The sequence below is a fragment of the Microtus pennsylvanicus genome, chromosome 18 (genome assembly GCF_037038515.1).
Source record: "Microtus pennsylvanicus isolate mMicPen1 chromosome 18, mMicPen1.hap1, whole genome shotgun sequence".
In the NCBI taxonomy this organism is placed as follows: domain Eukaryota; kingdom Metazoa; phylum Chordata; class Mammalia; order Rodentia; family Cricetidae; genus Microtus; species Microtus pennsylvanicus.
In genome coordinates, this window is record NC_134596.1 from 38043152 (window position 1) to 38070407 (window position 27256).

General features: G+C 37.6%; 2 pseudogenes; both read right to left on the minus strand.

Moving 5' to 3' along the window:
* LOC142837469 (CDKN2AIP N-terminal-like protein pseudogene) overlaps nt 1-10562 on the minus strand; it is a 42823-nt pseudogene extending 32261 nt beyond the window's left edge.
* A 2576-nt stretch (nt 10563-13138) lies between these two features.
* The window catches only part of LOC142837470 (large ribosomal subunit protein uL23-like), an 80222-nt pseudogene continuing 66104 nt past the window's right edge, over nt 13139-27256 (minus strand).

Below are 27256 nucleotides of genomic sequence, written 5' to 3' on the forward strand. Positions count from 1 at the left end.
ATTATGCAATCTGATACATGAGAAATTAAGTCTTCAAGACAAACGTGACCTTGTATTGTCTGCGTCTATTTAAAACAGACACTGTTAAAAATTGGGAACCCACCAAGGCCAGCTGGCCTGGGTCTGAAAAAGCCTGGGATAAAACCGGACTCCCTGAACATAGCGGACAATGAGGACTACTAAAAACTCAAGAACAATGGCAATGGGTTTCTGATCTTACTGCACGTACTGGCTTTGTAGGAGCCTAGGCAGTTTGGATGCTCACCTTACTAGACCTGGATGGAGGTGGGGGTTCCTTGGACTTTCCACAGGGCAGGGAACCCTGATTGCTCTTTGGGCTGAGGAGGGAGGGGGACTTGATTGGGGGAGGGGGACAGAAATGGGAGGCGGTGGCAGGGAAGAAACAGAAATCTTTAATAAATAAATAAATTTAAAAAAAACAGACACTGTTTTGTGAAGGAGATGTATCATTCAGAATCAGAAAATGGTTCATAGGATTTTCTGCTTATTCAAATTTTATTGGTTGTCTGGTAATGTGCTATGTAAATATGGGGAAGAGAAGCCTGAACGTAACAGAAAGGATAGAAATGGTTAGCTATGAAAAGCTCATCTGTAACACACAGAGATAGTAAGAGGAAAAGAATACCAGATAGAGAGAGAATGATAAAGGATGTTTGGGAGCACATAATTAGATTAAAGTAACGTGTGCAGCATCCCAGAGGGATTTGTATATGGATGTAAAATTTAAATTTAAAGAAGTTGGGGAAAAATTATATTAGGGAAAGGAAGTATCTATTGAAATTCCAGAGAATGGGGGACAGCGTGGTAAATTCAAATATTTAATGTAAAATAATTCTGGGGGTGGGCAAAAATATTCTGAAGTGAGTTAGAATATAATTCAATAGTAGAGTACAAGCCTAGCAAGAATCTGCGTTAAATCTTGAGCACTCAAGTATTTCAAAATGAAAACAAAGCCAGAGATGTTGGTGCACATTGTTAATTCCAGCACTTGGGAGGCAGAGGCAGGAGGATTTCTATGTATTTGAGGCCAAACTATTTTACAGAGAGAGTTCCAGGATAGTGAGGATAGTTGTACAGAGAAATTCTTATAATAATAATGATAATGATAATGATGATGATGGTGATGATGATGATGATGATGATGATAATAACTAGGTAAAAATCCAAATAAAGTATTTCTAGAATGTAGAGAACAGGAGTATGTAAGTCATGAAACAGATGAAAGAGCAAATCTAAGAGAAGAAAAGATTCCTCTCATGTCAGGTAGTGCCTCCTGTCTCCATTTCATAGAGAATTAAATGAGCCCAAAGGAGGCTAAGTACAATCCCACGCACGGTGTGTATACCAGAACCTGTGATCAGCCCAGTCTGACAACCCTCCTGGCGGTGCTTTTAGCATGCCCCAGTCTTCTTTCACATTGAGTTGCACAGCAGAGACCATGTTCTTTAGAAAGATTTTTAAGAGACAAGGTTTTGGACTGTATAAATCCATCACCGAAAGATAGAGAGAGGGGAACTTTCTCATGGTGTGAAAGACAAAATGTGAACTGAAATATAGCTGATGAATTGCAACAATTCAAATGTATTCACCATGAATGGTTACTAAAATCATACATAAAAGAATGAGGTGCTCTATTTTTTCTAGCAGTTAGGTTGTTGATGGTGAGTCTCTGCAGTTCAGATGTCTTTAAATTCTGACAAATGCAGGGTGGAGACAAAAATTGGCACCATCTGCTGTACTGCTGTTCATATTGGAGACCATATAGCTTGTGCCCATCTCATATTTTTTGAATATTTACACCACAAGGAATTAGATGTAAGTAATCAAACATGCTCATAAAAATTTTAGATTACATACATTGAGACTCTAAACTTTATTTTAGCATTGGTCTCAGTAAAATATCATATAACTATTGATTTAATCAGAAACTGATAACTTCTAAAAATGCCCATTGCAGCCATAAGAATGAGATTATCAAGTACAACAGTAAATACTTTCAAGAAATATTATTTTGCAAACAGCACTTTAAAATACAACACCTAGCAGAAAGTCAGACATAAGAATCACTTTCTGTGAAAAGTTGAACCATTTCAAATCATTAACATACATTATTGTTGAATGGCTTTTCAAGGTCCCTTTTTAGGCTGTATCTCCAGTTTTATAGTTAATATTTAGTTCTTTTGTCATAAAACTACAAATTAAAAGCTAAAATTGCTCTTGAGTAGAAGCTATGTTTATGATAAAAGGACAGTGGTAAATGCTAATACAGCAGTAGTATGCAAGAAAAGTTTCATGGACATTTAAATAGGAATATTGAAGTTGCGAAATAAATTCAGACTGGTACTATGCTTTCAATATTTTTCATTGAAATATGCTGTTCTTCCACAGGTTCCAGACTCCTTCTCTTTCCTACACACATTTCTGTCCTGTCTTAGCGTGTATTCATGGTTCTATCTTAGCCGGTCATTTTTAATAGTTTTCTGGACAAGAATAAAATGACATCATTACTCACCAGCAGGACGAGCTTCAGAAAACTGTTGAGACATATTGAACCTTCCATTTTGTATGCATTGCTCATTGAGGCTTCAGTGTTTGAGATGCTTTAGAGAGAGCGTGATGAAGCCAGAGTTCATGTCCCCACACGCATGCCAGGACAGGGGAAGTTCTTTCGAGGGAGGGAAGAGAATGGATTTCCTCAGAGATAACACTTGAATTGCCTGAATCTTGGCATTCTCAATTCTGATTCCAGGATCTCTGTATCCTACTCTGTGAAAAAACCACAACACATTAACCAATTTCCTTTTCGAATTAAACTATTTTAGGTGAGTTCTTTTTTGGGTGCACCTCAAAGACCCTAGGCTAAGAACAGACATAATCATCTGGAAAAAATCTACAATCACTTATGAATCAGTTAAATAAATAAATTTGGCCTTAGAAGTAGAAAAATGTGAACTTGTGAGTCAAGGGGACATTTTGTGAAATTGCTTCTTCCAATGTTCTCTTTGTGAAAGATATAATGACAATACTGATTATTTTCAACCAATTTTTGCTTTTATTTGTAGTGAACAAGACTTATTTTCAAGGAAGGCATCATACATTTGGATTTATTTTTTTGTTGTTGTAACACCCTTTCAACAGGATTGAATGGGTGTGTTTCTAGCATCCACTTTAAGTATCTTATTTCATAGGACTGTGGTACTATGCAAAATTACATGACTTTTAATTGATTTTATTAGAAGAAAATACTCTGACTGCTGAGCCTTGATTCCATTGTTGATTATTTAATTAAAACTCTTATTAAGTCCATTATCACAATGCTCTGAATGAAGTAACAATGCTAATAATTAAATAGAGATTATTAATGTAGAAGTCTGTAAGTAATAAATTGAAGAATAATTTCTCAAATATCATTGATGGTTTTTACTGATATATATATATATAATATTTATTTATAATATTAGTAAACATTATGAAAACACTTTTTTCATGAATTAATTCTCTATGTCATTCACAATGGTAGTTGCTACTAATCTCATTGCTATAAATGATAAATTAAATTTCAGAAAAGCTCTTACACCAGGGATAGACCCTGCTCCTATTTCCAGGAGGGGGCTGGGGGAGGAGATAGGGGGCAGGAGGGGGCATAGGAGAAGAACTGTGATTGAAATGTTAAATGAAATTTAAAAATATAAAACAATCATAAAAAAGAAATACACACATACACAAAGACTCAAAGAAGTTAAAGAAGAGCATGAGAGGGCAATGCGAAGGTAAACGAATGAAAATTCCATAAGGATATCATTAGCTTTCAGCCTAACTAAAAAGGAAGACTCAACTAGCATCAATAAGAACATGACAAAATTACTTTGAGCTGATTTTGTTTGGCTAAATGCCACTGCCATTTCCAGTAGGATGTCTCAATGCACAAAAGAAAGCTGACGTAAGTAGTGTGAAAAGAAATTCTAACATCTAACTAGCCTTGTTGTGGCTATTGCTTTTGTCTTGACTTTGACCACATGAGTGAGCAGAAAAGGCTAGACTCATTGTCACTGAGTTGCCACAGGATTGTATGTTAAGTGAAAACCACAGTAGAAATATTATTTTTTTCTTTGTTTATTCTCACCATGCACCGTATCTACTATCTTCCTTTTCCCCTCTGGATATACCTGACATTCCAGTCTACGTGTTTGCTACTGAGAGCCTGAGCAATAAGGCAACACCATTAGTACCTTTCTTTCGCACATCAAGTTGAACTCAGTCAACAGGAAAGCAAAGCAGGAGACTGTTGGGGAGACAGAGAGTGAATGAAGATTGGTTGCACTATTATTTTAGCCCTTGTTGATAGAAGTTACAACAGGGCCTTTCCGACAGAAGATGGGATAAAGATGATAGATGACAGAGGACTTTACTATGTGTTTTATGTTGTGATACTTCTTGGTATGGTCCTAATAGAATAGGATACTTGATAAAGTAAGCATGTGTTCGTGAATGGACAGAAAAAAATATAAAACTATGTAACTGCTTCATTCTTATCGAGGGAAACATCCAATGGAGTCACCATACATGTCCAATACTCCACAAAGAGTGTTTTCTTCAAGGGAGATAATGAATGCTGTTAAAAATGCACCTACCTACCTAGTCCGTGAGTGCTCTTTCTACAAGAGAGATGCCTTGGAGCCCAGTGAAAGTGGAGGCTTGTCCTAGAGCCCGGATCCTGCTGTATGGGCTATGACTATCATCTATAAAGAGATTCCAGGAGGTGTGCATAGGAGCTGCATGATGACTCTAGTCTGGCTGGATCTAAGGTACCAGAAACTTTAGAACTGTACCCCAAACCATCAGTCTTTCAGTATGGGCTCAAATGCCAGGACACTTTGTGCTGGATACCTCCTAATGATAAAGAAGAAAATGTCAGAAGTAGTTGTAAGGGTTACTTACGCATGTCAAAGGCTAGAATTTGTCCTAACTAGAATGACCCCTCTTTTCTCTCAGGTAGCATAACTGTTATCTTACTGAAGATATCCTAGCTATAAAACATGTGGTTCACCAGTCTCCCCAGAACCTTTTCAATGATTAAGAAGGTTATTTCATTTCTTACTGTGAATATAAAAATTTCCTCTGACAGTTGAGGGAGGAATTATGACCCAGAGACAGCCTAAACTAAGAACTTGTTTTTGGCAGAACAAATTTTATGCTTTATATAAAGTATCAGGTATAAAAAATTATTACAAAACCTGTGTTCACTTGAGATCATTCAATTCAACTTAATGTGGACTGTTGATGCTTGAGTTAAAGGCATTTGATAAATTTCTGCTGTGGGGCAATGAAGTAAGTTGGTTCGAGGGTACCAGGGGCTATGTGTTTTTTCTCTGTATGAAACTTACATGGGTAATCTCACAAGCAATTTCACTAGAGCATGGGGAACGGTCACTTATTTACACCTTTACACAGAGGGAACAGTGTTAGGAGACTCCTGACCTTGCCCTCATTCCCCTCACGTTAATTTTATTGGGAAACAAAAATGCATCCCCTTGTCAGAGGAAACAGCGATATACAAGGAACACGGTCAAACAGAAGGACTAGAAACACACTGACTATCGACCAGGCTGTAGACATTTGGAGAGGGTCGAGGAACACCTCTTTCTTGTTTTGCAGTTTGTGCTACATCTATGCATGCTACCAAGCTAGTGAATCTTTAAAAGGGAGGTATATCTGCAGAAGAAATTAATTTTCCTGCCTTTTGGACTTGAATAACACTTGTTGACGTAGCAAATTCAATACTTATGCCTGTTCCTACTGCCAGCACTTCTGAAATTATTTCGACTATGTTATAATCCATGCAAAGATAGTTTTTTAAAGTTTCCCAAATAACATAACTAGGATTGGAAGTGATTCCTTGGTCCATGTGGAGGAAAAGAAAGAAGCATTAGAAGATATAAGAAAATAAAGGACCGGAATAAAGAGCAAAATACAGAAATAAAGAAAGTAAGAAGGGAAAAGCAGAAAGAAGTGAAGAATAGATTATTCCATGTACGGAACAGACCCATGGCTTGATCTGCAGTATTATGATACTAAGAATTAAGAAGCAATTCTACATCCACATCCTTCTTCTAAATTGTTCACACCGTTTCGATTTATATCTTTAGCCCCAAGTCTGGTTTTCATTCTCTAAGTAAACTTTCTTACTTTTTGGATGGTAGTAAGAAATTTTATTGCAGGTTTTAGTGTAACAGTTTTAAAATGTTGTCTAGGGTAACTGGTGTCTCTGTGATAAGTCAGGTTTGTGACTGACTGGCCCTCACTACTGCTTAAAATTCCTCTTTCATTGTGGTCTTTCTCTTGCATGCCTTGAGAAGATTGTTCTGTGACAGCAAGTCTTCATTGTTGACTTAATGGGGTTTGGCATGACCTAGAAGATTCATGTATACCCCAAAGTGTATCTTTGAGGACAGTAACAGAAGATTTTCGAAGGGGAAGACAAGCCATCAATATGGGTGGCATCATTCCATAAGCCCCATTGGAATGCCTACAGAATACAAGGGGAAATGAAAGAGGGCTGCCAGCTCCCTTCCCCCTGCTTCCTGTCCACTACACTATGAGCATCCTCACCTAGCTCTCCCTCATATGATGTACATGGATATCATCCTCTGTAACAATTAGCATGGAAATTAAGTATCTGTGCTACGGTTCTAGAGGCTGTGGTCTCAAACAGAGCAAAATGAGGGAAGAATGAGAAAACCTGCAAAGGGCTGGAGTGTCCCTTTTCATCTTATCAGTTGTGATATGAGTCATCCAGTAATCCTCCTTAACATAAAAGATTGAATTAATTCATGGACAAATAAAATTTTCCTTTCCTTAAATCAATTCTGTCTGATATTTTGTCACCATGATTGTAAAAATGATACCCATCATACCTTCTCTGTGTCCTATAAATTTCTGCATCTCTCCCACTAATTAATATTTTCCCTTATACAGAACAGATAACTAAGCCCCATCCTCATAAAAAAAAACAGCTATAATTCTTTACCCTCATAAAATTTATGTTCTACCCGGTACCTATGCCCTTGTTCACTTTATTTATTTCATCAAAAAGAAAATTGGGACGCACTTTGAACTAGCACAGGCTGGGGTCCTACTCACTGTGGAGCTGAGGATGAGCTTATGTGTCTGAACCTTCTACCTGGGGTTCTCCAGGGTTGGGATGACAGATACTCTCCACCAGGTCCAGTTTATGTGCTGAGGGAGATGGAAACAGGGCTTCGTACTGCTGGTCAACTGCTTTACAACTCGTCTTTCTCCACAGTTTATTCCAAGTCTCCTAAGTGAGGAGTGATCTCAGTGGCCCAACTTGGTTTCCTTTGTTGACTGACATCCTTAGCCTTTCTGCTACATTTTGAATTTAGCCACATTATTTGTCTTTTATATTTCTACTTTTTTTTTGCTCTAAACTTCCCACCGACAGTAGAATATGCTCAAACTCTGTTTCCTCATAAGCAAAACATACACTTTCTAAATTTTATGCTTTACAGTTTACAGACTCATTAGCACTACTGATTATCAAACTTTTCAGACATTTTATCTTTGATCTTCCTCTTTCTCCTTTTGAGCCTCCTTCCCCTTCTCTGATTCAAAGGGTCGTCTGCTTCCATCCTTTAGAAGGAGGGATCCCACTGAATTCTATGTTGCTCAACAGTAAGCGACATTTCTCTTTGATGTTTTTTGGCCACTACGTATCAGCTTGAGAAAGATTTCTTACTTAAAACACTGCCCCTTAATTTTTGTCATATCCCTCTTTCCTGAATTTTCTCTTCTTTTCTCTCTCTTTTTTAAAATTTTATGCTTCCTACTGATTGTCTTCTTGTATAATTGTGAGATTTTGGGTAACCCTCAAAATCTGAAACTTTTGCTTGCAAAAGCTGTTCTCCTTGTTTACTTTGGGTAGAGTAGATTTTAGCTCAATGGAATAGTCTTTAATTTCAGGAACTGTTCCTTCCTTATAGCTAATGTACTGTATTACTATGTAGTATACAATATATGATCACTTTCTACATATTTGAGGAATGTTTTGTTCAGCATGAAAGTCTTACTACTGTTTAAACAACACAATACAGTATTCTTTTACATGATATACACAAGGCAATCATACTTCTGTCTCTTTTGAAAGAGAAGAGTAAATGCTATATTTTGTGTCTTTTGTTAATTACTCTTACCTTGTTATTTTGTTATTATTATTGTTTATTATTATTATTATTATTATTATTATTATTATTATTGTGGTTTTTCAAGACAAGTTTTCTCTGTGTAGCTTTTGAGCCTTTCCTGGAACTTGCTCTGTAGACCAGGATAACTTGAAACTCACAGAAATCCACCTGCCTCTGATTCCGTAGTGTTGTGATGAAAGGCGTGCACCACCGCGCCTTTAATCCCAGCCTGGCACCTTTACATTTTTATTAAAATAAAATACCTCTAACTGTGCCCAAAAGTCTGACTCGATCTTCCAGCTCCATTCTCAGGGACAATTTCACTGTCCTCTGTTCATAGTAGCCTCCCTAGTCTTGTCTCTACCTCTCTTACCTACTTACACATCCATCTCAGCCTCACAGTCCTGCTTCTTTTCCCCACTGATCACTGCCCTGTAGTGGCCACATCAGTAAATCTCCATTATATTCAAACTTGGTCTCTTCAGGTGCTTTGCAAGGGATTCGTTCACGACTCCTCATACTGTATCTGATCATCATCATTTCCCTCCTAATATTTACTAGGTTTGTAATCACAAATTTCATTACCTGATTAACATCTCTCCCTCTGGACTGTAAAAGCAAATTCCCGCACCCAAAATATCTAGAATACAAGGTAATAAAGATAATATCATTGAATGAATAAATGATCCCCGCGAGGTAAGTTGTGAACTGAAATGAAACAGGAATTCAGTAGAAGCATTCTGGGATTATACTTTCAGAACGCCATGTCCTTGGCTATGTCATTGCCTTTTGATGTGATTTTTATCAAATCAGAGACAGCTAAAATGATCTATGGCACTCAGGAGAAAAAAAATTCTTTTCAACCCGTGTATTCTCTCATGCATTCAGCCATGCCTTCTCTATTCATTCACAGAATACAACCTTCCCATCGGTAGCATGAATGTGACTCCAAAGAGGATAGTGATGAGTCCATTTCTTTTGGAAATTGCCATTTAATTTTGAAGTCCTAATACCCCAGAATTGAGGAAAAAGAGATTGGTGAAAGAGTTGTAAATAATACTAAACTTATAAAAGTGGTTCACGCTTCAAAAATCCTCAGAAATTCTAGACCAAGCTGGTTGTTTTTCTCATGAATTTTGTTAAGTACAGTGGCTAATTAAAAACTAAGCATGTCAGCCATGGCAGAATGATTTAAAAATCTGTAACATACAATTTCCTACTTGAATGAATTTCTTTGCTCTTATTCTGCTTTATCACAGAACTCCTTTGACTTGGAGGTTATTGTTTCACAAGATAATCTATTTTCTGGTCAGAGTGACACCTGCTTCACTTGAATTCAAACCGTCTCCTCTGGCTTACTATGTTGCTTCATTTTCATGAAATAGGGACCCAGAGGGATGAAGCTTTTTCCAGGACTGTGACGAGATGAGTATGAGCCAATCATGGAGTATCTTGCAATGCTAGAAAGTAGCAAAGTGTTAAGAACAACCCAGGAGACATGTCACAAGCCCACAGGAAATACCTGAATTGAACTTCCACAACTCACATCTCCAACATAATACTGAAATAAATAAGTTCAACAATAAGTTATAAAGCACAGAAAAATGAAATTAATTTGGCTATGTTAAATAAAATATAGATAAAAGCGAAACATCAAGCATTGGGTGAAACAGAACTTTCAAGGATTATAAAATTGAAAATTGTAAGATTCTACTAATTAATATATAGGAGGTATGGTAGTTGGCAAAGTAAGATTTCCCATCAGCAGAGTAAAAGTGGTGCTGGGAAAGAGTCAATGGATAAAAATCCAGGGGAAATTTAGATGAGGTTTATGATATTAGGTTATCCAGTTAACATTTCTTCATGTACATATGCATGAGTATAAACACATGCACCTGACTGTATGTAGGCATGTTTGTGATTATATATATAATATTATATATATATATATATATATATATATATATATATATATATATACATTTTTAGATGAGCACAACATGGAATTGATTGCACTGTTCAATCCCAGTAACAGGTTGTTTATACTTGAGCAAGTTAATAGCTTCCTTTTCTGCAGTTTTTTTTTTTTCATTTTTTACTTGGTTATAACAACTGTCTCCACTTATTAGGAAAGTCATAAATATTAAAATAAAACTGGAAAGGGGAGCCAGTAGTCTAGAGGGAGTACTAGCACAGGTAGGTGCTATTTAACTGATTACCGGGAGTCTTTCCTACACTATGACAAGGCCCCTTTGGCAATCGAGCGATTTCTTTCCATTCTATGTCATTTTCTCCAGGCTCTTTCACTTGTCTGGTGACTGCTTTGCCCTCACGCTCCATGTTAATCTTAAAGCTAGCAACTGACCAGAGTCACAGAATTTACAAGAGCTATCACCTTAGTGGTTGCAAATGCTTGATTTAAGGAAGTTGGGTCAACTAACCATTATTTTTTTAGCAGTGAAGACTCTCAGAGTGAAATCATCTGAAAGGGGGGAAAAATGTTTGATATGGATACCAAGAAGCAGAACATGATATTAAAGTTCTTCTGACTTGTTTGTAATGACTCGGAAGTGGCCCTTGCCACATACTCAGTGCTAAAGAAATCAATTCCTCCCTTCTGATTTGCTCTTGACACTGCCTTTAATATCTGTGAACTATGAAATGCAAAAAAAAATAATAAAGATTCTAGTGTGCTCTCCTTTCCCTCTATCTGTGCGTGGTTGTCAGGCAAGCAGTCAGCAGCACTCTGTAACGGAAGTTAATTGGAGAAGCTCCTGTCTCCAGCTCCTTTTGGTAATTATTGAAGTCACTCTCCTGGCAAGGAAGAAAGCCTTTTGCTTTAACACTGTTTGATAAAGAGACTCTCCCTCCTCATTCAGTCACAGAAGCAAAACAAAGCTTACCCATCCAAAGCCCTTTGTGTTTGGTTGATAATCCCCAGAACTGCTTGAGGTGGATAAGTGAAATTTTAGGTTGCATTTAATTTAAATACATTTGAGAGAATCATGTTAAGTCGCTTCCACGTCTGGGCATCCAGCCCTGTCCCTGATTCAGTTAGGCATGCCCATTACTAATCCTACCACTACTTACGCCAGGTTGTTTTGTACAGGTTTCTGATATTTGGCAATGAAGACCTACAGAGGGGAAAATTCCATCCTCACTTTACACAAGCCCTGTTTGAACTTTGAAATCCCTTGCCACATGATGATGTAGCAGGCAGATTTGTCATCTGCCTGAACATCATCCTTACCAGGACCACTGGAATTGTATGTAACCCACAAGGGTTGTATAGAATACACAAGCAAAGACAGCATCCCTTGTGTACTGGGTGATGAGTGGTAGTTGCTAAGGAAAACATGGTTTTAATCCTTCCTTTTTTACATGTCTATCCGATATATAATCACCATCCCCTGCTGGCTACCCCTTTGCTTTGTGGCTTTGTCTTCAATATGGTTTCTTTATGATGAGACCGTATTATGTTTATTTCACGTTCTCTTTATCATTCATAGTTCTGATAGCTCCCATGTTTGTTTTGTTGTTTAGATAAAGGATAACTTTTACATAACGATTCAAGGCTTCAGACAATCATTTCTATTTTGCCGCATCATTGTCTGTTTTGAGTGTCATAGTAAGATATTAGAAGAGTTACAAATGGCCAAAGAGTATTGAAAATGTACAAAATTACCCAGCCATTAGGGAGGTGCAAAATAAAGCCGTGCTGATCCTGTATCTCATGCTAATCTGAACGGCTACTTGGGGAAATGAAGATAGAAACAACAGATGATGCTGGCGCTGTGGGAATACAAAGTGGTACTATCTCTCCGGCAGCTGGTATGGAGGTTCCTTAGCAATCTGCTAAAGGAACAGCCGGACTGGGGAGCAAGAAGCATAGGATCAAATTACTCCCTCTGAATGTGGTTGACAGTTACATGGCTGGGGCAGACTGAGTGGTCACTCTAAGTGGCACCAGGATTTATCCCTACTGTGTGTACTGGATTTTTGGGGAACCCATTCTCTTTGGATGGATACTTTGTTCAGTCTAGATAGAGAAGGGAAGGCTTTGGATGTTCCACAAAGCAATGTGCCTAACCCTCTCTAAGGAGTGGATGAGGGTGGGGTGGGAGGGTACGTGGAGAAAATGGGAGGAGGAGAGGGAGTGGGAACTTAATTGGTATGTATAATGAAAAAAAGATAGTTTGTTTTCTTTTTTAAAAAATATAAAAGTATTAAAAAAAACAGCTACATGATCCAGGTAGTAACAGTTCTAGATACATAATCTTAGGAATCCCAGTAGGCACAGATCAGAGATACCTACCTGCACATCCATGTTTTAAAATAGATGTTTCCATACAGTCAAAATAATGGAACCAGCATAGAAATCAATGAAAGTATAGATAATGAAAATGGTGTACATACACATTAGAGTTTAAACAGGGCGTTTAAAAAAAAGGTAAATTATATTGCTTGCTGAAAAAATAGATAGAAATTATTAAAATATTAATAGAGATAATAAATATTTATTTTTATATAAATAAGAATTTATAAATAAATACTTCTATTGTATCATATTAGAAAAGCCCAGTGATATGACTTTGAGACATTCGACTGATTATACCACATTCCTTTTTCTTGGGGAGAGTTCAGTCTGTTTGGAGTGACAGAACCATTTCCATTCCCTGCAAATGTAGTCTCAGATTGATAGGATGAAATGCACTCCTTTTTACAATACTACTACAGGAATGCTGACTACAGAGCAGGCGATTCCTCATGTTAGGAAGTAGGAGACGATCTTCGAAGAATGAGTCAGTGTTTCCCAGACTGGAGAAAGAAAAAGTCACTCTGAGCAAAGAGAGGACTTTTTTTTTTTTTTTAATGGTGAAAAAGCGTATATTTAGAATTAGCCGGCTGGACTCAGTTTAGATGATTCCAATTTTGTTGGCAACATCCAGAGCATCATAATTAGGAGCCAACCGAACATATGCCTTCTTTTCTTCGTCTGGCCTTATGAGAGTGTTGACTTTGGCCACATCAGTGTCGTAGAGTTTCTTCACAGCCTGTTTGATCTGGTGCTTGTTGGCCTTGATGTCCACAATGAACACGAGTGTGTTGTTGTGTTCTATCTTCTTCATGGCTGACTCGGTGGTCAGGGGGAATTTGTTGATGGCATAGAGGTCAAGCTTGTTCCTCCTGAGCTCGCTCTTCCAGGGGTATTTAGGCTGCCCTCGTAGCCGCAGGGTCTTGGGCCACTTTAATGATAGAGGTTGTGATAACGTGAAATCAAAATGAAATGTCCACTGAGTCTCTTAACTTGGTCCGCCGAAAAGTGGGCTATGTGCGGATCTTCTTTTTGTGGCTGCGGATGCCTTTCAGCACTGCCTTCTTGGCTTTCAAGGTCTTCACTTTAGCTTTGGCTTTGGGAGGGGCAGGAGCTTCTTGCTTTAGTGATTTAATGATAGAGGTTGTGATAACATGAAATCAAAGTGAAATGTTCACTGAGTCTCTTAACTTGGCCCTAACTTGTTCATCAAGAGCAGGATTTTATATTTAAACAATGATTTGTTGTCTAGATAGAAATATTAACTGCAATAGCAGCATAACTCATGAAGCAGTGTTTAATGTTTTCTGCAGGATTGTCTGACATAAGAAGGCATACCTGGAAGTAAAACTAATGATTTTAGGAATGTGGAAGGTTGGGGATTGTCGAGAGTGATTTTTACCGATGTCATGACATAATGAAATGGCAGCTGACTTATGAGTTATAACCACACTGAAATGGAATTATAAAAGAAAATTACACACAATGAGGAGGTACAATGTTGATGAAATTCCCAAAAATTCCCATGAATATATTTTATAACTTTTTCATAAATGCTTTCCATCCAAATATCAATGATTAAGGGTTCATTGTAATGTCAGCTGTTTATAACATATATAAACTGACCACACACATCCCTGTGCATGGCTTCACTCAATTTTGCTTTCTATTCACCAGTTGAGGGACATTTCAGTTTTTTTCCCCTTCCTAGCTATTGTGCATAGAGTAGCAATATGGTACATATTGCTGAAAAAATATTCATGGGGTAGGATTTTGAGTCCCTTTGGCACATTTCTGTGATTAATTTCTATTATTTTTATATAACTAATATTAAACTAGCTTTTTCTTTTCAGAAGTAAGGGATGGAGATGTTTGATAGCACTGAAGTTATACTGCGGTGAAGGTTTTAGTATAAAGTATTTTAGTATAAAATACTGTAATAGTAGCCACTTGCACAGCTGGACATACGGTCTTAAAGAAACAGCAAGTTGTGAAAATGCTTGTGATTTATTTTTCAGTTTTGTGTGTAAATGCTTTTTCCTGAGCCGCATGCACACAATACTAAAGAAGCTGTTAGTGTCAGCAAGGAGTGGGTTATGATACTCATTTTAAATTCTACTGTCCATGATTTTCTTTATGATAATGGTACTACATACACACAGAAATAGAATAAATTCACTTAAGAAAGTTAAGTTTTATTGCAAGTGTGGTTTTGTGAAAATGACCTAACTTCCCCTCTCTTTGCTTTCCTCGTTTATGAAATGGGAATGAAGATCTAATATCCTGGGTGTGGTGAATTTTAAATCAACAAACCAACAAGAGTGAGTGCAGAGCTGGATATAGATGAATGCATAGCTGTAGATCTAATTAAGTTAATATTAATCTTTGTACATATAGGACCCATCCAAAATTTTGAATCTATATTATCTTCTTTTATGTCTGTAACTGTGTGAGACTTGGACATTATTTATTTTGGGTCACAGTTTCATAGAGATTGGTCAGTGGCAGCTTGGATCCATTGCTTCTGGCCTGTGACCATGGGCAAGACAGACATTTGAAGTGTACTTCCCAGGCCTCTACCTACTAGTTCCTTCAGTTCTTACAACACATCACATTTCAATAAAACCTACCCAGGGGAACAAGACTGGGCTGCATGAACCTACTAAGGTATTTTCTATTCAAAATTAATGGGCCTACTCTTTATAATGTTTTCCTGAAAGTTTTATCTACCTATGTTTCGTAAGAGAAGAGTCTATAGTCTAGGGCCTAAAGTATACACACTTGCTTGTGAGAAAAGCACACACGATCAAAGTGGCATAATTAGGTGTCAAAATGTCAGGATCCAGGCAGCTAAAAGCTGTACATTCTGATAGTCTTGTCATTAGTTAAATCTTGTAAAATAAAATGTCACGAGCTTACTTTGCAACATTGATAAGTCCCTTGATTGGTTATTATGGGATATAATTTCTCTATAATTTTATATAGGAACAAATTAAGATGAGACTGGAGAAGAATGGAAGATTATTATTTTGATCTAAGTTGGGTCAAGTTTAAGAATCTGTACCACAATTAATGACTTAGCCCCTGTTACTTGTAGATTATGAGGTTGGTGATTTAGTGATGACATTTTTCATAATTCTTTTATTTGTTTTAGCAGCGTTTAACACCAATTCTGTACTTGGCAGAAGCTCTAAGTACTGTCTGTGCCAAAAGGTAGACGGTGTGTCTGTCTTATAGCTTAATTCTCATTCTGATATCTCGGCATTTGTGGACGAGTGTCTGATCTCATGGATTCTGTAGGTGTGAATGGAGAAACTGGCATTTTATATTTACGTGGGGATCATATGCCAATTTATCAAAGTTCTCTAAGCTAAATGACCTTTGTACAGAGAAAAGAGTAGAGAGTGCCACCCGAGTATAGTGTCAATATTGATATCTAGGTGTTTGGATTTTGAATCCATGGATATTTCTACTCAAATTCAGAAGGTTTTTCTTGGTTATTTTGTAACTCATGTTGAATCTCAACTTCTACATGTGCAAAACTAGGCTAGTGGTTCTTTTCTTTCAGGCCCTGTCAGAAGTATGTATCTAGAAGTTTCTCTCAGTCCATGGCTATGATGCCTTAAGGAGAATGGTCCTGATCATCTCACGTGTTGGTTTACTGGGTCAGTAGTTGGTGGAATTGTTAAGGAAGGATTAGAAAGTGTGGCCTTCTAGTTGGAGGAGGTGTGTCACTGGGGCACATTCTCAGTATGCTTCTGCCTCTTGCTTGCAGTTAGAGATATGAGATCTCATCTGTTCTTGACACCATCCATGCCTTTGTTAATCCATCAATGATTCCCACTCTCTGAAACTATAAGCCTAGTTAAGTACTTTCTTTTCTAAGCTGCATTGGTCATAGTGTTGTATCATAGCAATAGGAAAGTAACTAATGTTATATGACTGAGTAAGAATTTTAAAAAAAAAAACACCTAGATTTCCTTCCTTCTGTCATCTGCCGTCCCTTCCACACTGGTGCCTACCTGAGAGATTAGAAGGTTGCCTCTTTATCTGGGAGCCTGTCCAGATCACTGTCTGACTAAGTCATTGATAAGATGTTGTGCTGGCATAGACCAGATACACAGAGGAACGTGACATAGATATAATTAGTGAAAATCAAAACAGAAAACCTTGGCTTACATTTATAGTCTGCAAATCATAATCGATATGTGTAGGGTCACACATCTTCTCCTGGCCTGCCACTGTGGATGTTACCCCTGTCCTAATTTAACGGTGTGACACTGATTGAGATGGCCCCAGGTCCGGCAGAGCTAGATTGCTATATGTATGAGGAAGAGCTCTGGCGCAAGAACCCATTCATTCTGTAGATGATTCTAAGAAAAGAAAAAAGTAGCTCAGAATGAGGCAGATGGACAGATTGGTCAAAACCTAAAAAATGTGTGTATGGGGGTGATATCCAAAGAATAAAAGCAGAATTCCTAATTGTACAAAAAAAACTAATATTTGACAGTGATTGTTTTATAAAATAGTCAAACAAGTCCTTGTAAAAATATAAAGTAGTGGCCTAGACAAATATTAAATCATACAGTGTTATAATAAACAAATTCTCACAACTGATAGCAATAATGTAAATTGTTACTTTTATAAATTTTGCTAATGTGAAAACTAGTGAGGTCACTAAAACCCTTTTATGCATGTGTATTATTGTATTGTGGGATGTACTAAAATGCACATCTTTGCTCCATTCTGAAAAAGTACGGAATGGCTTCAAGCATTTCTCGCATAGAGCAAATATCATTAAAGCAAACAAACAAACACTGTAGCCTCAAATCAGGTAGTTACTTTAATTTCATGAGTGTGTGAAGGGCTGAACTGGATATCCGTGTTCTCTAGATGGCAAAAACATGACTTTTCGAGATCCAGACCATGACAAATATTTCACAGGGCTGTTGAATGGAAGTCTTCTAAAATAATTTATCTTTATTTCTTATTTAAAGTATTTTAAAGAGAATTGGCCAGGTTTTTGCTTGTCAAAGAATAGGAGTGTTGAGGCTTGCTCGAGCCATGAAATGGACTCTGTATTGAAACAAACAAAAAAACAAACAAATAAAAAATAACTATTATGAATGATGTATTCCATGATCCAAATATATATTCTCTTTATCACTAAATCAAGTCTATATTCTTTACCATTAAACATATAAATATAGTCAAGCTAGGGTACAATATCACAAATACATAAGGACATGGTGGTTAGCAAGCATTACCTTGAGCCTCGAGGAGACTTTTGCTCTATTAGAAGCAAGCAGTCAAACTTCACGATAATTGGAAGAGTGATGATAGGAATAGGAACCATATATAAGATAAAATCCATACTCCTGCAGTCTCATCCCTCTCTACCACACTCATGAATTGCCTGGATTAAAAGTTACGAGTTTAGCTTGTTTTTTCTCTCTGCCATTTTAGTCTTTTGATCAAAGAAACACTTCTCACTTTTCATCAGAGTGTTTTTTCTTAATTACTTCTGCAAGTCATATCATGCTCTAAAGTAGCATGATGCCACAACCTGGTTAATCCCGGAGGTTCCTAAAGTACAATGCATGACTAAAATATGCGAACAAAACCTATAATTCAACTTTATATGAAATGATTTTTCTCAAGCCAAACTAAACGAGAATGAATAAATGCAACCAAAACAGAACTCTGAGTTGTTACTAACCACCCCACACTCAACTCAAATGTACAGTAGGTATGTCTATTTGAAATGCTATGAAAAGATAATGTAACTGCTGTTTCAAGATTGAATTTTTTTTTTTGCCTTCTCTACTCTGGTTACAAAGATTGGAATGATGAATTGTCAGCCACATTGTGCACATTAAATTTTAATGGTAGCATTAATGCCTATAATGCTTCACATTTTACTCTAGCTACTGTAGGATATGATGCATATGTATATTTAGAAAGATTTGTAATCTAATTCAATTAAGGGAACTAAACACAAATTGTGTTTTCCCCTGACCATTTGTTCTACCTCAAGCCAAGGATTCAGACTTTTTAAATGTTATATTTGTTCTTCAATATTGTGCATAAAACATGCTCTAAAAGCTGCTCCTCTCTCCACACCACAGTGGTCACAGTTAGTTAAATATTTAGTGCCCCAAGCACAAGGAGGGCATTCAATGAGCGTGAACTGTACTGTAAACCTCCAGTAATGGCTTGAGATCCCTGGGGTCACCACTGCTTCTCACTGATAGAGCAAATGGGGGACGTCTCATCAAGATGCAAGTTTCAGCAGCAATCTGCCCTGCCATATCTGCTGACAAGATTAATTATAGTTCTCTGGACCTGATGTGTTTTCTTAATATCTTGTACCACTTTAGAAGCCAGGATCCAAGAAAAATATTAGGTGTAGCTTTGTATAATTCTGTGTAATTCTCCTTTCCAGAATGACTCTTCCCTGCATATTTTAAGTTTTGATAACTTACTGGGGCTCTGCTAAAAGCTTCCATTACTTATTTGCCATTATTCATTACAGCTGTCTGTTGAAATTAGAACAATTTGCAATAGCAGAAAAAAATGCTAAAAGGAAACCAGAGCCTTCTATTTTATAAATAAATAAATAAATGAATAAATAAATAGATAAATAAAATTCAGCTATATTTTTTTCTTTCAGGCGTATGTCCAAATAAAAGAAAAATGCAGTAAAAAGAGCTAAAAATTTTATCCAGGCTTTACCTATAAATAATTATAATAATACTTTAAAGAAGACATATATGGTTTCTTTTTTAAAAATATAGAATTACAGAGGAAGGACTACATTTCAGTGATAGAGTTCTCTTCTAGAATGTGTAAGGTTCTGAGTTCAATTCTTCCCACTGCGAAAGCATAGACAGAATCATGACTTTTTTATACAAAAAAATTAGAGTGAATACAATATCCACATAAAAATGTTGTATCTTTGTTTTTTTGAGACAGGGTTTCTCTGTAGCTTTAGAACCTGTCCTGGAACTAGCTCTGTAGATCAGACTGTCCTCAAATTCACAGAGATCCGCCTGTCTCTGTCTCCCAAGTGCTGGGTTTAAAGGCATGCACCACCACTGCCTGGCCCAAGATGTCCTATCTTGAAAAACCTGAAACACAAGTTTGCGCTGATTTATAGTTGGGGAGATTTGAATATATTAGCATATGTCAGCACCTAAAACTTAAGCTTTGCAGTGATTGGAAAATGTCCCCCATGACATTGGTATTATAAGGCTTCATTCCCAGTTGGTGGCACTGTTTGGGGGGAAGTTATTGAACTTTAGGGACTTGGAGCCTTACAGGAGGAAGTTCATTACTGGGACGGGCTTTGAGTGTCTAGCCTGTCCTAACACCCAGTTCATCCTCTCTGCTTTCATTCTACTGCAAAGCTGTGAGCTTTCAGCCGCCAAGTTCTGTTGCCATGCCTGGCATTTCTCAACATGTTTCTTCCTGCCATTTCAGAAGCAAAAGCCATCAGAAAGTATTCTCCTTTAAGTTACTTGTGGTCATTGTGATTTTTACACCAACAGGAAAATAAAAAATACAGCATATAAAACTGGATTTCCATATTGCTATTTACCAATGGAGTAAAAATATCGAAATGTTTGATCTTTAATTTTCTGGTTTATGAAATCATGATATGAAATTTTGGGATTGCTTTGAAGATTCTGTCATATACTATATAGAATATTTTATCATATAGTTGGTCCTATTTAGTCATCCTGGCCAGGAGCGGAATGGGGGCCCACAGCATCTGGGAACAGTTCAGACCTCCATAGCACTAAAGTTTTAGCCTTTCCTTAGCTACATTTTGTTTATAGCAAGGGTTATTATGTTCAGTTTATTGGGGCATTTTTCAATCTGTTGATTTAAGTAAACATGGGAGGGAAAGAAGAAAAAGAAAAATGAAGGTAAACTTACAGGACCCATAATTAACTAAGTCCACTCTTAAACTCATAAACTCCAATTCTGCTCATTAAGAATCCCAGCTGGATAAGGAGCCAGTGCAGGAGGTATGAAAACTATACAAGCTGAACCCAGTTAGACACAGAAGAGTGAGTCATAAGAGTTCTGCCGAAAGCCTGGGTTCATTTTTCTGGTAGATCATATAATCTGCCAATGAAATTGAAGAGGTATAGGTACAGTTTTAATCTTGATGTTAATTTCTAATGAAATACAAGCCTCAAATCAAAACTGGGCATATACACAGGCATTTATATCATGTAGACACTTACAAGCAACCAAATAGCAAACAGACCATAAAACCTATACTGTGAACATCACCAACAAGCAACCAAAATGACAGGAGAGACCTTGCTGCCACATTGATACTGACTTTCCTGCTTGAGAGATTTCCAGAGTGTTCTCTCCACAGTGAACTTCCAGCTTCTCATTTTAATTGTAGGCATTTTTATACGATGGGCTAAACGATATTTATCTGTTAGAAAGCATTTACTATCTAGACAGTCTCAGGTATGGAAATTTTCTAATGCCCTAGCTGTTCGATGCTCGACTTTCTATATTTTCTGGGGCCAGGTGTCCAGGATGTCCCAGTCCATGGAGTCTTGGAGGACACTTGCAATGAATATCTTGGGATCCAGGAAAAGGGAGCCCTACTTGCCCTCATAGTTCCAGTTTCAAGAAATGCGAAGCAAATGGCAACTTGCCATGGTCATGTACATCACAGAAGGCATTACGGTTGACTAGGGGGGCTAGGCTTTTTGGTGCAATGCCAAGTGGTTCTCATAAGAATACAGTTGCTGACTGTGTTCAGTCTTTAAGATCTCTAGCCTTAGGCAGCAAAGCAATAATATGTAACTGTATATGACAAGTGATATGTGTGCGGATAATTTGTATGCCAGCATGATGATACACACGTGTATTTGTGTGTTTCACAACACCTGTGTACATTATGAAGTTTACTATGTTCTCTATGAGTTAACTGTCCTCTGGAAATGGGGTTGAAGATTTGTAAGAGGTTGTTTCCACACACCTTCCATAAGGTGATCTTTGAGGGAGCCTTGTTTTAAACCCCACCAAGTTACATTTTTTTCTTGAACCTTCCATTTTGAAATTACTTTCTGCCATATTTGAAATCTTTACTTAGTATACAGTAGCTGATAACATTTTCATGTATTTTTCTTCTCCAAATAATTTATAAACTACTCATCCATAGAAATAGTTAAATCCTTTCTTGTGTTTCATTTAGCATCTATTTATTTCAAAACCATCGTTCAGTAACAAGCTCTATTTCTCTCCTTTTTGTGCTTCTGTGTCAGCATGAAATGGCTTAGTATACAGATACACAGGAAGTACTGCTGATTGACTAAAAACATTCTATTATGGTTCCACCATTATTAAAGTTTGCAGGTTTTTTCCCCTAATTTCAAAATGTCTTTTTCATTTCAGAACACCCCAGGTAGCTGTCTCACAAGATCGATCTATTGATTTTCACTGCATGGGGTGAAGAAGAAACCCACCAAATCAGGTATGGCTTTCAGGCTCAAAAATTATCCACTTGAAATTAAACATATATAATACGCCACAGACTGAAACTTTTAAACTATTCTTACAATGGAGTTTGAAGAAAGTGATTTTGGAAATTGCTAGAAGAAATCTTTATTACTTTTTTTTAATGCAAAAATCTCTTTTGTGAGAAAGAAACTGTACAAGCACTTGTTAAGACTTCTACATTGTATTTAACCCCATCTAATAATTACCCTATCAATGCATATTCTGCCTAAATGTCCTTAGCCACATTCCCAGTGCAATCTGATGTTCATTGTTCTTCCCTTTGAGATGCTTTGGAAGTCCACAGCATCTTCTTACTCTAATCAGCATTTAAATGCATTGCCTGTTGAAATGAAAGTACCAGTGATTAGTGGCACAGATGTTTCCCCGGAATTGAAAATGCAGGGGTTAAAACCACAAATTAAGCCAAAAGACTCAGTCTTTGCATGCATATTCATTTTTTATTTGGAGGGGGAGATGGCGTGGTGAGATAAACATTACTATCTAGTGAAAAAAAATGGTACTGGCTAACATTGTGAAACTCTGTGACTGGAATAAGAGCGGACACTTGAAAATAGGTCAGTGTCCACTCTTAAAAACAGATGTACAATTTTAAAGTGTTGGCAAAATAAAGTCTTATCTGCTGTCACTGGACCATGTTGATAGACACCTGGAAAGAGAAATAGAATAATCCGAATTGCAAAACTACAATTGAAAAACTACAGAAGGATTCTTAAATGTCCAAGAAAAAATCATCATTATTTATTGAAGTATTAATATCATGTGGTGTTTGTCTGCTAGTGACCTAAAATGCTATAAATACCAGTATATAATGTTTAGTTACCAAAATCAATAGTTTGTAATCACTAAATTTGCCATATTGGCTATGCTTGCCTCTTATTTGTGTTCTTTCTTTAGTGCTATCCATTCAGTTCAATAATTGACTAGGAGCAATGTTTGACGATATTTGTACCAATGAACTGATAAAGACTTTATAGTTCAAGAAGATAATCGTCATTTGGGTGAATTTTCCAATCTGCATTTGGGTGATTTTTCCAGTAGTCTCTTGCTTTTTATTTCAGTTTTTGAGTGAGTATTATAAAGAGGATGAGAATCTTTGAATTAGATTGTGTCCCCTAACAACCAGCACATGTAAACAACAAACAAACAAACATATCTAGTTCTCCTGAGCCCTCGGCCCATGCTGTAATCTTCTCTGAGGCATTATTTGCACAGACTTAGGAGGCTCCATTGAATCTTCTCTGATGTCAGTGCTCATCAGTAACATGTCATCATGACTCTTGGTTGAAGAGGATATACCACAGTGAGATTCCGTGTATCTCTTTTTAAGAATTTTTTATTCGCTCATTTGGGATTTTATGTGGCACATCCCAATACCACACATCTCTCTGTTGCCTGGGCCCTGCCCTCTGCCTTTGTGACCTCCTCTTCAAAACAGTACAAAATTTAAAAGCATAGTTGACAAACAAATTGAAAAAGAAAAAGAAGAAAGAAAGAGAGAGGGGGGGGGAGGGAGGGAGGAAAGTAAGAAAGGAAGGAAAAAAGGAAGGAAAGGGAAGGAAGGAAGAAAGAAAAGAAAGAAAGAAAGAAAGAAAGAAAGAAAGAAAGAAAGAAAGAAAGAAAGAAAAGGAAAGAAGGAAGGAAGGAAGGAAGGAAGGAAGGAAGGAAGGAAGAAGAGAGAGGGCAGTACGTAGGTAGGGAGGGAGGGAAGGAAGGAAGGAGGAAAGGAAGGATAAAAAGAAGGAAGGAAGGAAGAAAGAAAGGAAGAAAGAAGAAAATTTCGGCTTAGAAGCTGCAGTGTGGCCCAGTGTGTCGCACAGTATGCCCCTTACTCCATCATTACCTGTAAGTGTTCTTTGCTTTGAATCCTTAGTTTGGCTCCAGGCCTCTGGCTTCTGGTACTCTTGATACTGGGCCCTCACTGGGAATCTTACTGTATATCCTGTTGTTGTCTGGTGTCATGGGGTTTCTATAGCATTGGATCTGCAGAACTGGTCCATTCAGTTTATGCGTGAGGAGAATGGACCTGAAAGCCCCTTCCTTCCCTAGTACACCATGTGATGGCATGCGTAGGGAAAATATGCTCTCCACCCTTTCCACCTCTTGCTAGCTGCGGCAAGTGGGAGGGCTGGCCTTGGGGGATCAAAGAACAGAAGAGCTGGCCCTGTCTCTCACAAACTGCAGCAATTGGGAGGCTTGGCCATATACCCCAGCTGGGCAGAATTAGGTGACCTTTGTGGTGCAATAGAACAGGAGAGCTCTCCCTGCTCCTTGCTGCCTGTGTTGCTCTGGGTGAGCTAGCCAGGGCAGTGACAGAGAGCTTGCCAGGGTGGTGACAATGAGTCAAAGCTTCTGACCAACCCAACTACCATCCAGGCCCAGAACCAGGATTCAGTGTACCTTGACACCATTCTTACTCCAACTTGTATAACCCCTCACTCTGACACTTGTAGTGCCTGCTGTTCCTGACCATAACAGTTAAAATATGGCTCCATTAATTTCATCAGAATAGCTGAAAAGTTTCAAGCAAGTTCTCACTGAACAAACAAATAACCAAGTAATATTGTCTCAAAATGTGTACTACTACCTTCGTGTTTATAGGAAAATGGCACCCTCTTCCTTTTCATTAACTAGACAAAATGCACGTATTAAGGGAAGATCGGGGTTTCTCCTATAGGGCTTTAATATCGCTGTTCAAGGAATGAATTAATCAACTGGGGGATAAAGTACATATATTTTAGTATTTCAACACAAGGCTTAAAGGAAAGAAAGACACACCTGAGAACGTGAACAAAAGTTCTCAAAGAACAATTGCTTCCTCCTTTTTAAATACTACTTAGTATAATAATACATTATTTTTAACGTCGCATCTGATAACGTGGTTCTCTTTATAGTCGAAAGGAAGCACTAACATATAGTCAGACTTGCAGCCAGCTTTCTCTCTCATTTCCTTATGTTGGCTCATCAGCAGCTTAAAGTTATCCTGGCTGCAGATCGTGCATTTCTAGGTCAGGAATAATTTGTCTTACCCAAAGGGTCTTCCTAAGGATTGAACCATAAAATACATATAAGCTCTTACTCTATTTTCAGTCTAATAACACAAAGGAAGTGTCCCAAAATATTACCTATATTCTGCAATTATTTATATTACAGGGAAGGTCAGTATTTTTAAGACTAGGGTCTTAAATTTGATTTTTCTGATTTCCTAGATGGTATGAGAAAATTAGATCAGGAGAAGTAACCTGCACGAAACTGCAGACATTGCGCTTGTCCACTTAATTCTCCAACTGACAATCTTTCCATAAAAGAGACATTTGCTTTGAATATCTCTTTGAACAAAACCTTTAGGAAAAAATACATGGGCCCATCTTGATCTCTATAGTCCTAGGAGATGGGAAAAGAAGTTATCAGAGGAATGAAATTCCCAAGACCGGACACAGACAGGAAAGGCTGAGTGAGACATGGCACTATCTTTCTACTGAACTGTGGTAACATTTCCTTAGTTAGGAATTTAAGACAGTAGGACTCATGTAGTTTTCCTCTCCTTTCCCACAGTTTCCTAAGAGTTATATCAGCAGTCCTTATCATGTACTCTTTGCCAGTCATCAGCATCAGTATCATTAAATGTTGAAAACACAGGCTTAGGCCTTTTCGAGTAGCAGAGCATCCCCAATATCTAACGGTGGATCTCAGTGATATAAATGCTTCCCAAGATCTTCACGAGAGTCTACATGCTGAAGTTCAAAATCTTCTTATTAAAGAGATGTTTTCTGGGCCTGGGGCTATATGGCACCAGCTCAGTGATTATTCAGCATTTGGTGAAACCTGGGTTTGAAATTAAAAACTGAAAGAAGAAAATAAGCAAGCAAAATTACTTGAAGGAAACTGACACATCCTACCACAGTGACTATCGTATACATATACATACTTCTGAAACACAAAATAACCTCGGTTCCTTAAATAAGTCTGTGAAGTTAACAGGGGAAAGCAGTGAGGAGAGGTGTGGGGGAGGTTGTAGAGTAGGGAATGTGGGTGGATTTAATCCAAACACTGCGTGTGTGTTAGCTAAAGTCCCCATTGCAGTGAAAAACACCAAGAACACGGCAACTTTTTTTCTATCTATCTATCTATCTATCTATCTATCTATCTATCTATCTATCCATCCATCCATCCATCCATCCATCCATCCATCCATCCATCTATCTATCTATCTATCTATCTATCTATCTATCTATTGGTTTTTTGAGACAAGATTTACTCTGTAGCTTTGGAGCCTGTCCTAGAACTAGCTCTTGTAGACCAGGCTGGCCTCGAACTCACAGAGATCCGCCTGACCCTGACTCCTGAGTGCTGGGATTAAAGGAATGCACCACCACCACCCAGCAGAACATGGCAACTCTTATAAAAGAAAATGTTTCACTGGGTTTGGATTACAGGTTCAGAGGGTTAGCTCATTATTGTCATGGCAGGGAATATGGTATTTTGTAGGCAGACATGGTGCTGGGAAAGGAGCCCAGAGTTCTACATCTGGATTGGCAGGCAGCACGAAGAGGGAGACGCTGGGTCTAGCAATACACTTCCTCCAACAAGGCCGCACCTACTGCTATAAGAACAAACGTCTGAATAGTCTCACTGTTGATGAGCCCATGTGAGCTATTTTCATTCAAGCCACCATAATGTATGAATATATAAAATTATTAAATCATATATTGTTAAAATTTCTTTGGAAATCAAGTTCAAAAAAATCATTTTATTTAGTTAACTTGGTTATACACACATGTCCATCAGTGAGTACCCAAGAGACTCTTTATTATCACAACGTTACTAGTGAAAAAAATCTATTCAAACGATACCACATTGAGTCTAACATGTTTACCAGGAAATCAGAGGTCTAGGTTTGGCCCAGATGGAAGATTTTGTTGTCAAAAGTCTTTCAATTATGCATTAAACATGGGTGTCATACATACCTGGTTAGAACGTCTGTAGGAAAATAATTAATGGACTTCATTTCCATTGTCCTTCCGTATTCTTCTCTTTTGGTTATTTGGGGGGGGGGTAACATATGTTTATGTTTGACAATACACAGGGACAGTCATATGATACTCTGAAATGAATACATATCTTGACTCTTTTTAACTTACTTATACCTATACGAGTGAGTACCATT